Source organism: Pinus tabuliformis, chromosome 3_2 (assembly GCF_031772625.1).
Source record: "Pinus tabuliformis cultivar Carrire ecotype Pingquan chromosome 3_2, CPIR1, whole genome shotgun sequence".
Lineage (NCBI taxonomy): Eukaryota > Viridiplantae > Streptophyta > Pinopsida > Pinales > Pinaceae > Pinus > Pinus tabuliformis.
The window spans coordinates 513,730,086-513,744,798 of NC_142302.1; the positions used below are offsets into that span (position 1 = coordinate 513,730,086).

Sequence of the window (14,713 nt, forward strand, 5' to 3'; positions counted from 1 at the left end):
AGAAGTTGTAGTAGTTCTTCCTTCTTCTGCTCCATTCTCAAGAACAATAGAACTATTGCACCCATCCTTAACAATTCTCTCCAATAGCTTATACATAGTTCCAATCCAAAATCCCCTAGGCAATGTCATTTCTCTTCAAGTTATCTTGCAAATATCCTTTTCAAACATTGTTTTTACACTTACATCACTCATATTTCTTATATAAATCATTTTTTTGGCTAATCCTAGGATGTGTAAAACACAGGGGAGTGTCCCTAATTCTACCACCCATGAGCTTCAACTTGACCTTTTTTTATCCTATGATTTTGGTTATCAAGTCATATCCTAAGTAAACATCGCCACCATGAAATATTTCACACCTATAAATGAGGAGGCATAGTTGTGCTTGAGTCAACCAACCATGCCTCATGATCTACATGTGTACATGAAGAAGCCAAGTACACGTCCCCTTCTTCATACGAGTTTTTTTTCCTATACAGAAAAAGCATCTTCAAATCCCTTCTATTTCTCAATAATTTTAGATCTACATTGTTTCTTATAATGCCCTTCTTTTTCATGTCTCCAATGTACCTTTATGAACTTTCTAAGAGATTTAGATATTCCTCTAGATTTAGGTCTCCCTCTCAAGGACTTATTTTTATTTGTATTTTGGTAACTTCCTCTTACACACAAGGCATCTCAATTTTGGCTTACCATTTTTTTTCCATATCATCTCCTCCAATAACAAGGATGAGACTATTTTATCAAACTTTAAATTAGTTGCATTACTACCTTTGCAAACAACTAGATTACCACACGAGTCTGGTAGAGAACATAAAAAATTGATGCACTTATCTTCGCCTGAAATATTAATATCAATAGATAATAACTAACTTACCACAATATTGAAGGTGTTCAGATGTTCTATCACTAAATATCCATCCTTCATCCTCAAGTTATATGACTTCTTCCACGGGAACAATTTATTCACAAGGGACTTAGACTGACACGAAGCCCCTAACTTGTCCCACAAAGTAATATTTGTAGCTTCCCCTAAAACATTTAGTAATATTGAAACTAAGGACACAACCATATTGTGGTTTTTTCCTTTCGATCCAACATGTTCTAGTATTCTACTAACATCCCTGTTGGTGCAATACCCAAATCCACAATAATCCACTGATATTTTTCCACCAACAAATCTTCCATTTTGAGCTTCTATAGTTCAAAACCCTAGCCATTGAGTTTATTGATCTCTATCATTGAATTAGTCACCATTACCTTTCACCATAATAATTGCTTCCATATATCTCCCACTATAGAAGGCTCTACCACTGATCCGAACTTAAACAAGAATGCAACAACTTACATATATGATCATAAACACAAAGATGTGGCAGAAAAACACTTCATTTCATTAATAGAAAAATATTGAACTATGCTTACAAACAGAATGGAAATAAGATAACTCGGGTGATGGTAGCTTATCTATGAGAAGACATGTAGTAGCTACATGCCTCTGAACTATATTACAATGTGGCACAAGGACCTATTTATTATTGGAAAATATGAGAAAACCCTAAACAACCAAAACCCTAATCCTAGGAGATGTAACACAAAGAGTTTGTGGGCCCCGCTGGGGTTAATTAGGAATCCAACTTCCCGAGGTCGTAACTTGGCCATATTATCTTTGTTTGGCACATATGATACCTTGTTGGAAAGTTCTCTTTGAGTACTATAGGTTTTTTCATAGGTCCTTGCCTATGGCTTTGGGCCTGCTGCAGACCCAAAAAAACGTCATTTTGGGGGTCAAAATTGCTTCGAAAGTTCAAGACCCGAAAAACTGCTAAAAATAGTAAATGCTAAAATGAACAAGGAAACATATGAAACTGACTGGGGAGTCTAGGTGGAATAGGAAGGTGTCCACCAATATCCACCTAGATAATTCCTTCCCCCTTCTAAAGCAATGGCCCCCATTGTGTGCAGAGCCTGCATGAGGTGAGGAAATTTCCATTGAACCTGGTCCCTAGTGAACCACTTGCCCTGGTGAAGGAGTTGACCTACTTTGACAACTTGATATAGTTGTATCCTTTTTTGGCGAGTGTTCTTGATCTGTTTTGTTAGGGCCTAAATCTACCTCAAGCTGAGAAACGCAGGATCTAGGGTAACATCAAACCACGCTTAACCTGGTAGCTAGCCCTACCAGGCCGGGAGAGGGCTCTCTCCTTGTCAATCTCAGGAAAATATAGCAAATGAGGCTTGAGATGACTGATGCAAAGACTAATTTTAGGCTAGGTATATGCTCAGAGGGGTTTGATTGAGTTTTATGATGGTTTGCTAGCTCAAATGTGAAAGGCGGATTTGGGTCCGGGCAATGGACTCAGTTTTGCAGAGTTTTTTGTGGGGCGAGGTAGGCAAATGATTTAGCACTTTAAATTGAATGATATGGAGAGTCTTATGACTGGTGAGGAGTTGGAGAGGGCATGAGAGTCTTAGAGATCCTCTTCAAACAATAGAAAACATAAATAACTAAACAAACCCTAGGTAGAGGACTACAACTTCATTGGTTTCTACCTTTATCCTTGATTTATTTAGTTCAGCTGAAAAGAGAGAGATAATGGCATACAAAAACACATGTAAACTTGAATTATAGAAGAAGAAAAAATACCAAATCAACTTGCCACAAGAATCCCACAAAATGTCGCAAACCCTGGTCTATTCCTTTGCCAAACTACAGAGATGAATGTACAATGCTGCTCAAAGATTTCACAAAAGTCCAACCCTGACAAATGACTGAAAAAACACTCGATATAGGCAACAAAAAACTCATGCTAGGCTTTAGGGGTCGAATTCATGAGTTTAGGAGTTGTTCCAACAAGATCTAAACTAAGAACTGAAAAGTAGGCAGTGGAACAGCTTGCCTCTAAAATCTAGGAAACTGGTTCATTCAGTTCAAAACTACCTTTTTATGATGTATCTACCTCCATGAATGAATTTTCAAAATTTTTACACCAAATTCCATCAAGTTACATCAAATTACATCATGATTTTGACCATGAGAGATAAAAAAGTCAAACTGAGAAAAAACTGGGCGAAAAACAGAGTTTTTTGTCAAAAATGACAATTTTCCATCTTGTCTGTGGTGCCACTATCCCTGTGCATAGCGCCTTTTTGCAGCTGATTTTGGAGGCCTTTTCGTGCACCAAATTTTCTCAAAGTGGGATTTTTGGAAAGGTCTAGTTGTCTGCTTTCTAGAACAAGTAGAATTTTTGAATTTGGAGTCCATTTTCCCCTCCAAAAGTGAGTTCTCCCAACACTGCTTCCTGTGTGGCCAAAAAGGGGCAGAAAGGGCATTTTTGAGGTGTTTTTGACCCTTCTAGAAGCTCAAAACTTGAAAAAACTTTCTAGTAATTTCTGGGCATTCATAATTTTGCATGAGGAATCCAAAAGTGTAGAGTTTTCCTCCAGAGGAGGTCTCTAGCAAAATCGAGCGCCAGGTGGTGCTACACACCAGGCAGAAAATCCTACTTTTTCCTCCAAAAATTCAAAATTGAGAAAAAGTGCGCCAAATTTCTTGAAATTTGAGCTAAGTGACCTGCATCAAGTACTATTTTGGGCTAAGGAAGCCTCAACCAAGATTTTGAGTCTATCTTGGTCTTTCTTCCTCCTCAAAGTTTTCCTCAATTTGGCCTTCAAGGTCCTTATCCTCGCTTTGCAAATCTTGTTTCTTGCCAAATAGTGATAGGCCATGTGCCTCAACATATTTTTCTCTTTGTTGGCCTTCTCCAGTAGCTTCTCCAAGTGCATGTTTGCCCTTTCTAGCCAAGATTCACGATCAACTTCAATCTCTTGCTCTAGTGGTGTCAATTTGATTTTCCTCCTCTTGGCTGCTTGCCGGTTTTCCCTTATAGTTTGCAGCTCCATGATCGTCTACTGATCCTCCAGCTACTTGTTCCTTTGCTCAAGATAATTGATAATCGACTTTTCTCTTTCCAGGTTAAGAGCTAAGACATGAATGCCAGCTTCTTGTTCCCGGATGATCTCTTTTTGTCTTGAGCTTTGGGGGCCCAAATCAATGTCCTCATCCTGAATGAGAATGAAATTTCTCTCTTGACCTTCTGAAGGCCCCTCATCATGCACTGGTTGTTTACCTTTGTCCTATACCTACTTTGTTGTTGAAGGAAACGAGACCCCTTCCACCCCGGGTGGAGATAGTACTCGTTTTGTTGCTGCAAATAGCCTCCTTGTCCCCTTTTGATAAGTGATGAATACTGGCACACTGGTGGTTTGAGTCTCATGCACTTCTTGCTGATGTGAAGGCCCTCTTGCCTCATGAAAAACTAATGGGGTCACTTGAGGACTTGTGAAAACCTCATGTGAAATGAAATCATCCCATGAAACATTCAGCAAGCTCAGCTGATGCAACACCACAATCTTGATCAATGCAAAGTGATAAATGTTGTTGTACTGTTGATGAGGAGGCTTCCTTTTCACTAATGTGGTCATTTTCTCAATATTCCAGCACATGAAATAGGGGAGGTTCATCATCCTCACCCTAGTGAAATGCATCAATAATCTAATATGGTATGCGTACAAGCGAGAAAATTTGCCTTCACAGCTGAAATATTTGATTATGAGCTTCATGAGAGGAGCATATGTGTCCTGTAGGTATCTGAAAGGGAACACTCTACTGATCTGCTTTTGATAGCCAGCCTTGATATAAGGCTCATAATGCTCTTTTTCAACTAGCTGTCCCTTGTTCCATTGTTCTCCCACATTTGGAATACCTATTGCTTCAACTATAGTTTCAGGTGTCAAGGTGAATGTAACACCTACCAAATTGACCTGGCCATTGTGAAGATGGAGGACAAATAATCTAGCAAGCTCATCGTGGTATTTGACTCTTTCTACCATCTCGCAAAACTGATAGCAAGATTGATGTTTGAAACGTGCTATAGCAAGAGGACAAGCCAATAGCTCTGTAAGTGTAGTGGGCTCCTCTCAGATGTGTTTGCCTCCCTTGTGAGGTTTTCTGGGTGCATGAAGTTCTTGAGAGGAATCACTTACTGTTTCCTCATCCCTTTCATAAGGTGAATTTGTCTCCATATTTGCCACTGTTTGTTTTGAAGCGATGACTATGAAGAGATTTTAATTCAATAATAGGTGTTTGCTATTTAATGAATGGGATTGATGATTGGGACAGTGAGTGAAGGATTATATGTTGACTGTAGGGTCTTTGGGAGTGGCAGGGTTTTGGGAATGCAAATTAGGGTTTTGGGGATAGTAGGAATTATGTATGTAGGGTTTTAGTTTTGGCAATAGGGGAATAGGATGAATGTGTATGAGAGAGGGGTAGGGGATATGAAATGAGGGATGTGTAGTGTGTTGGAAATTAATGCTTACATTCCATATTTGAGAAATTGGTTTGTGATGGTTGAGAAATTCTCTCAACCACTCTCTCCAAATTAGGAATAAGTTGGATCTCAAAAACTCTATTTAATAGAGTGATCTGAATGTAATCAGTGTGTGAGTGTGTTTACACATGCACCATTTGTGCATAATATATGATTGAGTGTTTGTGATTGTGTGATTTTAGTTGTTTCTATCATGGTATCAGAGCTAGATCTGAACCTATGTTATCTACCTGAGGAGCAACTGCGTGGAGCTGGACCGTCTTTTCTGGGCTGTCTGTAGTTAATTAAAAGTGCGTGGATTGATCCGTCCGGGAACGAGATCCAAAACTTGAGCCTCAGGCAGGACGTGTCAAGCGCCGACCCTTTCAGGCTTCCAAACGTCCAGAGGCCCCGGGGCGTGGCGATGCCGTAGTAGATCTTGCCGCCGTCGGGCTCCCTGACGCTGTCGGTGGTTCTGCTATCATTGGGTACTGCCAACTATGATGTGTTGGACTGCTTTTATCCGGAAATGCCCAGAGCTTATATGAATACAGTACCCATCGTGGCTGACCCGGTCATGTTTCACAGGGAATCCACGTTTGGAATCTGATTGAAAAAGGTGAGGAACGCGCGGTCGTTTTATTGCAGAAGGCTTCCACTTGGATATCTGATTGGGAATTTATCGGCAGGCAAAAGATTAATATTTTCCAAGGTCTCCTACAGATCATAAAGGGTGAATCCTGCCATCAGGCGATCATGTCTGCCTTGGTTGTCCTCGTAGCAATATGTAAAAGGTCCAGAAATAACAGATTAATGGCTATAAAGGCAGGCACAGTATTTTGTCTGATTGAATTACTTCCAGAGGCCGAGAAGCCAAAGTGTGAAAATATATTAGATCTGCTCGACATGCTAGTGGATTATGCAGAAGGAAGGGCTGCCATGGCTGATCACGAGATGGGCATTGCTCTCATCTCCAACAAGATTATTAGGGTTTTAGAAATTGCCACTCAGAAAGCAGTTCGAATTCTGTGGTCGCTTTGCATATATTCTTCAACTGCGTCTATTCTTCGGGAGATGCTTCAGTGTGGAGGTGTGTCTAAACTGTGTATTCTTCAACAACTCTGTTGCGCAGAGAAAACGAAGCAGAAGGCGAAGGAGGTATTGAAATTGCATGCAAATAACCAGCAGTTCAACTATGTGTCTGATGCCAGTATTTAAATATCAAGTAGCAGTAAGGCTCAATATGGATGGTTGTCTAGATAGTATGGCGGTTGCGGATCTAGGGAAGGATCCCTCATTAGTGGTAGACGTGGAAGTGGTTTCCTAATGAGGTTATGCGACAGATTGGGATGCTGTCCAGTAATTGACTTCGGGAGGTCCTTGATTCGGGAGTTGAGGAAGGGAACTTGGGAATCCAACTTGCCAACTACACCTTTCCGAGGGTTATGAGGCAACTTGATGGAGCATCTACTGATAAGCTTGATTATTTTGTTATTTTCATGTAATGTAATCATTAAGGGGGGATGTTGGACAAGGTTAATTTTAGGGGCGAATAATCGCCCAAAGGCGAAATTTAAGGCTTTTTATATTTTAATGGGGCGAATTTTTAATTAAAATAATAAATTTTTTTTAATATAATTAGCCCATATTTTATTTAAAAATTAATTTATTTTTTTATTTTAACCCAGGGCGGATAAACTAACCGAATCGTATTTGATCAAAATCGCCCCATTTTGATATTTGCAGAATCGTATTTGATCAAAATCGCCCCATTTTGATATTTGCTCCTGGTTTGGGAGAGCAAAATCGCCATTTTTGATTTACAGTTTGGGTTTTCTGGTTTGGGAGTGGTTTGTGAGGGTCGATTTGGTCCCGGGAGTGGTTTGTGAGGGTCGATTTGGTCATGGGATGTTAGATTTGTTTTGAAATGGAGGGTGGCTACCTGTTTTGACGGATTCAGCCCGCTGTTTTGGTGTATATGGCTCCTGGGTCCCTGTATAAAAATGGTTTTGAAATAGGTTTTTTCATCTAGTTCAAAAATCTAAATGTTCTAGTTAGCAGCAGCAGTTTCGGTGGGATATTCTTGCATTTTCAGATTTCAATCCGCTTATTCTTCTCTGGTTTCGGTATCCATTGTTTCTTGGATTTGAACGGCTCATGCCACTGCAGCAGCAACAACAACAGTCGGTACTTGACCGAATTGTTGGCTGAGCGCGAGAAATTAGGCCCCTTTATTCTCATGTTCGTGTAAAAGGTATATTAACTCTGCTGATATTCAAGCATGGGATAAGCAGCCGTGATCTGCTTAGTCTTTTTATGATTGTCTGTGTCCTCCCTTTTGTTGTGTTGTTGAGCTGGAAAGTTATCAGTACTTACCCTAAATATTACAGCATTTGGATGTTTGCAGTCTGCCAGTATCCCAAGATGAATATTGTGATGGAGAAGGCAACTTCCTGCTTCTGATTCCCATGTATTGTTCGTGTTGGAAAGATCTAGGCAATGATTGTTGTATTGTTCATATTTTTCATTCAGCTTGATCTCGGTACAATTGTCTCAAATGTCTTTTATGGTGAGAGGGAGCGTTATAATCATGTTGCCAAGTATGGGCTGGTTCATAGGGTTGAGTGGGGGAATTGGGTGTTTTCTTGCCTGAGTCATGGGTCAGTTAGCACTATTTATATCAAATGTGGCCTGAATGCTATTTGAAACTGGAGATACTGATGACCTCAATGATGTGAAAAATTGGAGATACCGTATGGCCTCAATGGTGTTTGTAATCAAAATCTGGATTGAACACAGTGTCTGTATAGACTGTAGTTCAAGTTTTGTATAGACCTTTTGAAAAGTTTTCGAGGCAAGAAATCTGTTGTATTAATATTGTCTGATTTGTAATAGAGAAACTGCTATGAGGTGCTTTGGACTACTTGGGAATGATTTTTTGTCTCAGATGTCGATAGTCTGTACTGTGGTAGACAATAAGATGATTTCTTTTCTCAGGGATTGCAATTGCTTTCCGGAAGATGGGGTATACCTGTTCATGGTACTTCTTTCGACATCAAGTTGATAAACCTTCCCTTAGACTTGAGTTTTGTTTGGTTCTTGTTCGTTGGGTGATGATAAAAAATGTAATATTCATTTGTATTTGTTGATTTTATACTCATGGAACTTGTTTCTTATTGTACTCAGTTCTTTTGATGCAAGAAAGAACAACAGACTAGTTTGAGCTTGAGGTACTTGAAGCGGCAGCAGCTCTCTTCTCAAGCGGTATGTGTTCTAGTTCTCAAGTGTAATATGAGTAAATTTAGAATGTACTGTCATTTGACAATACTTGTAAGCACTTTGAAGCAAATGTGGCCTGAATGCTGTTTGAAACTGGAGATACTGATGACCTCAATGATGTGAAAAATTGGAGATACCGTATGGCCTCAATGGCGTTTGTAATCAAAATCTGGATTGAACACAGTGTCTGTATAGACTGTAGTTCAAGTTTTGTATAGACCTTTTGAAAAGTTTTCATAAGAGGTACTTGAAGCGGCAGCAGCTCTCTTCTCAAGCGGTATGTGTTCTAGTTCTCAAGTGTAATATGAGTAAATTTAGAATGTACTACCTTAGTTGTCATTTCATCATCCAACAACAACTCTAATGTGTTCAAAAAACTTGGCTACCTCCACCATCGTTGCCCGATGAGAGATAATCCTTCTCCCTTCTCCTCTTCATTTGGTTATCCTTTGCCATCATACTAGAATACAATCTCCTCCACAATTGTAGTCTTCATCTCAAGGACTTCACATGACAAATGAGTCTCTCTTTGTGGTTAATTGTACTATACCTTGGGTGCCAACATTCATAATTCTTGTTGTTGAACCAAGCTCTCCAGTTGCAGCAATAAGCTCGACACCTTTGTCTTATTGATTGCATTCTTTGAACAATGTTACTCAAGCCAATCCTTAAACCTTGGATTGATCAACCGATCTCTAAAGAACATTGCATCATGATGTTGTTCATCCCCTCTTCTACAATTTCTCTCTTATAGATGCATTCTTTGATTGTTCAAGGCCTCCTCCTTAATGACATTTGAGGGATAATTTTGCCTCCTTCCTTGTCTTAACATAAACTTGGTTTTGTTATCCATCTTTCACATGGCTGCTAGGATCCATGGTCACTTCTGAAAATTGCTTGCAAGGTTATCTTGGCTTCATTATGCATTGTTTTTTCCTTTTGGAAACTCATCCTTCCTTGAGGATTGTCTAGCATCTACTACCTCAATTTGGATTTCTTGGATCAATTTAGTTCTCTCGTTCTCCTTTTGGACCAGTTGTCCATTCTCCTCACATGCAAAGCATGCATTCACATAAAATTCACCAATTTTAAAAATAAAATGTTACCTGGCCTCTTCTGATGCCTCCAACATCAAATTTTGTCTTCCTTCCATGCTTTAGGAAGGTACTCCTTCTCTTTCTTCTATTCTTATGACAACTATGAATGATTGTCCCTCTTGAAAATCCTTATCATCTGCATCTATACACATAGCATCAGTATCATAATCACCAAGCTCTTTAGCCCCATATGGTATATATGTTACGAGCACTTCTAGCTAACCTCCCATGAGACTTTCATTTATTGTCTCATCGACATCCTCTTTGTGTAGCTCCCTCTACTGTTATGATGCTTTTTCCACCATATCTTCTATCAACAAATCCATATGTTGATTTGAACTCTTTATGCAGTCCATGAGACTCTCTGATAGTCTCTCTTCAACATCTTCCTCATCATCAAGGACTATTCCCTGCTCTGGTTCAAAATAGTGAACTAATTCAACTTTAGGCTCAACAGGTGCTTCATCTTCCTCCCTAGCTTTCTAGCTTTAGGGGGCTTCCTCTTAAAATATTTTTTCTGACAAGTAATTTGGCCTTCTTCCTTAGGTCCCATCTCTACCTTTGGTATTCTCTTTCAAGCCTCATTTTTACTATGTTGAATCTCTCCTTCAACTCATAAATCTCCTTTTCAATTTCTTCTTTACTCATGCCATTTTCCTTGGCATGCTTCTCCCTTTTGTTATGGCCTCTCTTTGAATTATGTCCATCAGTAGCCATCTTCTTTCCTCCTTTCTTGTGAGCTTTCTCTTGCTCATTGTGAGCTACACTCAAGCCCCTTTAACAATTCTTCTCCATCACTTGTTACCCAATATCTCACCCACTTCACCTCAACCTAGGCTTTTGGTATTCCTCTGGTTCCCTCCTCTGGAACCCACTTGAGCATGCTCTAGTCTTCTATGGCTTCTACACTTTTCTCACCTTTTGAGAACTCCACTTGTTCTCTTCTCTTTGAGGACCTCAGCTAGAAACCTTCTATGTTTTGTTTTGTAGCCTATTTGTTGTAAGTTTCTTGCCATACACTTTAAGAACTTTATTGGTCCTCTGTTACCACTCCTTCTACTATTACCACTGTAAGGATTAACTCCTTGTATACATTTAAAAAAAAATACAAACCAGTTACCTACTAGTTCCTTAACCTCTGAGGTCTCAATATCTCAGTTCTTCCTAGCTCTACACTTGGTTGGTACTTCTTTAATATGCTCCAATCCTGTATTCCGTTCTCAATCTCTTTCTCTCCTCACTTTTTTTCTTAGGTTCCTCTTGCCCAAAATTTTCTTGGTTTCTTTGTCTCAACTTTGATGTCTCTTCTTCACGAGCAATCTTATAAATCTTTTTGGTTCACTGCAGAAACCTCCTCAATCACTTGTCAATCCCCAAGAGCATCAATATTGCTCTAGTACCACTTAATGCATACCTTTTGGCTACTCTCATATTTCCATCATTCAACGTAGTCCATCTCATTCATTCACCTTCCCATTTTTGGCTCTTCCGGTCCCTTTTTCTAGTAGCCTTAACTGTGGAACCTTACGTTATGACCCACTAGTCAATTGCTCTATTCCTTTGACCTTTGACATAACAAACAATCTTGATTTTCCCAGATTTTCCACAAGTTCTTTCTCACAGTGACTATACTCGCCCCTGTCTTGCGTTCTAAACCTCCCTACTACCTTCAACACAACCACCCTTAATAAATATCTTCGCATAACCCACTTAGTTGTTCTAGGTCACTAGACAGTTCTCAACCTCCTTAGTTGAAGATTTGTTCCCACTGTGCCTTGAAACCTCACAGAATCTGCTTAAAGTGTGTAATTCTCCCAGGCCAAACTTGAAGTCAACACACACACCTGTCTCCTGGTATTTGAAAGCACTCAATCTCAATAATAAAGGTGCTTAGGCCTAACTTTACTCATATTACACTTGAGGTACTTGAAGCGGTAGCAGCTCTCTTCTCAAGCGGTATGTGTTCTAGTTCTCAAGTGTAATATGAGTAAATTTAGAATGTACTGCCGTTTGACAATACTTGTAAGCACTTTGAAGCAAATGTGGCCTGAATGCTGTTTGAAACTGGAGATACTGATGACCTCAATGATGTGAAAAATTGGAGATACCGTATGGCCTCAATGGTGTTTGTAATCAAAATCTGGATTGAACACAGTGTCTGTATAGACTGTAGTTCAAGTTTTGTATAGACCTTTTGAAAAGTTTTCGAGGCAAGAAATCTGTTGTATTAATATTGTCTGATTTGTAATAGAGAAACTGCTATGAGGTGCTTTGGACTACTTGGGAATGAATTTTTGTCTCAGATGTCGATAATCTGTACTGTGGTAGACAATAAGATGATTTCTTTTCTCAGGGATTGCAATTGCTTTCCGGAAGATGGGGTATACCTGTTCATGGTACTTCTTTCGACATCAAGTTGATAAACCTTCCCTTAGACTTGAGTTTTGTTTGGTTCTTGTTCGTTGGGTGATGATAAAAAATGTAATATTCATTTGTATTTGTTTATTTTATACTCATGGAACTTGTTTCTTATTGTACTCAGTTCTTTTGATGCAAGAAAGAACAACAGACTAGTTTGAGCTTGAGGTACTTGAAGCGGCAGCAGCTCTCTTCTCAAGCGGTATGTGTTCTAGTTCTCAAGTGTAATATGAGTAAATTTAGAATGTACTGCCGTTTGACAATACTTGTAAGCACTTTGAAGTAGTGGAATTTCATCAACACTACAGTGTTAGAGAAATCTGAGAGATTGCCTTTGGTCATTTTTCCATAATGTATCTGATTTCACGACTGTTGTACCTACATGGTACTCTACAAATGAATTTGAACAAGTTTTTCATGGAAACCTTTTGAAAAGAGAAAAAAGACCTTGCATTATAGTTTATTGGTGGATTCCTATATTTTCTTGGTTGTTGTTACATGTTGACTATTGGAAGATCTGTTTATATTACTGAGAATCTTTCACCTGAAAATGGAGCAGTAAAGGACATATTAACTGTTATACGCTTTTGATTTTTCTGCCTTTGAGAACCTTGTGAGTTGTATGTCATTGAAGGGTGACTTGGTTTGAATAGTTAGCTTTGGAGAGCAGTTAGAGGAAGAAATAACTCAAACCCAAACTCAACAATGGAATTTTTATCAATGTGTCCATTCCAATAGATTATTATTCTAAATCTGGATGATGTGGCAACAATAATTATATATTTTTTGGAATGTACCTCAGTGAATGATCACCTTTTGTAATATTTTAAGTGCCGCTACATAGAGATGTTATTTCTATGCTTAATTAATTGCATTGATGTGCCATAGAGCAATGCAATGCATCTGGATACTTGAAGTCTTGGAATTGCAGAGCAGCATTTGCTTGATTCCTTGGTAGCTGTTTGAAGATCCTAACCAAACCGATGTTTCTTTCAGAATTGTGGTTCTTTGTCATAGTAGTATAGTACGCTGTTCCTGAGATTACCTTTGGTTCTGTTCTGAGATCTGTAGAGAATTGTTGAGCAAGGGGGAGGATAGCTTCATCTTAAAGCATCCCTCTACCCAACGTTAAGCTTGATGGGAAGAATTATCCTATCTTCAAGTGAAGGGTGCTAAACATATAATTGAAGAATTGATTGTTAAGACTTGTGGAGGGTAAGAAGACAAATTGCACTGTTGCTAAAGAATTAGTAAAGCTTTTGGCACACAATGAAGATGTGCAGTACATTATAAGTTTTACTATTGCAGATCATATTGGTCCTCAAATTAGAAGTTTGATTAGTTCTTGTAAGATTTGGACTAGGATTCTCTAACAGAACAAGGATTCTCTATTCTAGGAAATGACTGTATGCATTTTAAATGATTGGTTGTGTATATCACTGTTTATACGATACGTATTCAGGATGTGCAAGATCAATTTGGAGCAGTTGATGATAGAATTGATCCTAAAGTTCGTAGTGCCACTATTCCAATGGTTGAAAAAAATGTTTCAGCCATTTGTGACCAGTGTGAATGCCACTGATAAAGTGGCTAACTTTCTTGGTGGAATGTTACTGCAGAAAGAACATTGCTGGAACAGATTCACTTAAAAGAGTGTATACCGAGCACTTACACTGAAATCACTAAGAAGAAAGGGAAGAAGTCTGCATAGAAAAGTTTAAAGGAAAGTTCACAAAAAACCCTTGAAAAATGATGTTGTATCAAGCAGGGCCATTATTGCAGAGATTGTGTCAAGGCCCATTACCACAGTAAATATATATTATTTAGAACTATGTTGTAATTTTTGTCAGGGTTCATGTTTAGGTTCAATTATCACTGGCTACCCTATTCTGGAAGAGCTTTTGCTCTCCTGAAGACATCTTGATCTAACTCTTCATTCTTTGTTTTCACCTCCATAAAAAATCTCTAGTGGATTCATAAATTTTCCTTTTATTGTGACAGACTATTTTATGTGGTATTGTTGGCATACCTCCTTCAAATGGTGTTATTCCTGAATCTCCAATGCACATGAAAGGCTTAGCTACCCTCAAACATCAGGTACTAATATATTGGAATTATCAATTGCAGCTTCTCAGGGAAAAGACACAATTCAGACATTTTATAGACGAGTAACTTACAAGTACTTTTGTTACAGTTGGTGCTTAGCAAGTTAGTGACAACAATCTGGAAAAGTATGCAGAAAAATTCAACCTTAGGGCAATTATACAGAAACATGCAAGAAGCCTATGAGAAAATGCAGACCCCAATGGTTTATCAGCCTCCACCTGCCTTGGTAATGGTCTTATTTTTGAGTTTGGGTGTTTCATTTTATCTAATTTTCCTCTCCCTTTATTTATTTGTCTTGTCATGTCCCAACCATTTATGCAGGCACTTAAGGAATTGAAAGAGACCACAATTCAGTTGGCCGCAAGTACTGGGAATATGGATGCCCAGTTGATGAATCAATTTTTAATGTTGACAAGGACGTGGATGACCTGCTTCCTGTTG

General features: G+C 38.9%; 1 long non-coding RNA gene and 1 pseudogene across 1 annotated transcript; both read left to right on the top strand.

Moving 5' to 3' along the window:
• The first annotated feature begins 6,128 nt into the window (after positions 1–6,128).
• Positions 6,129–6,590, top strand: LOC149181579 (E3 ubiquitin-protein ligase PUB22 pseudogene; annotated as a pseudogene).
• Positions 6,591–12,279: 5,689 nt separating this feature from the next.
• LOC149181580 (uncharacterized) lies at positions 12,280–14,450 on the top strand. Its single transcript, XR_016257546.1, has 3 exons — positions 12,280–12,368; positions 14,168–14,263; positions 14,361–14,450. It is a non-coding gene; the product is annotated as an uncharacterized LOC149181580 (long non-coding RNA).
• The last annotated feature ends 263 nt before the right edge of the window (positions 14,451–14,713 follow it).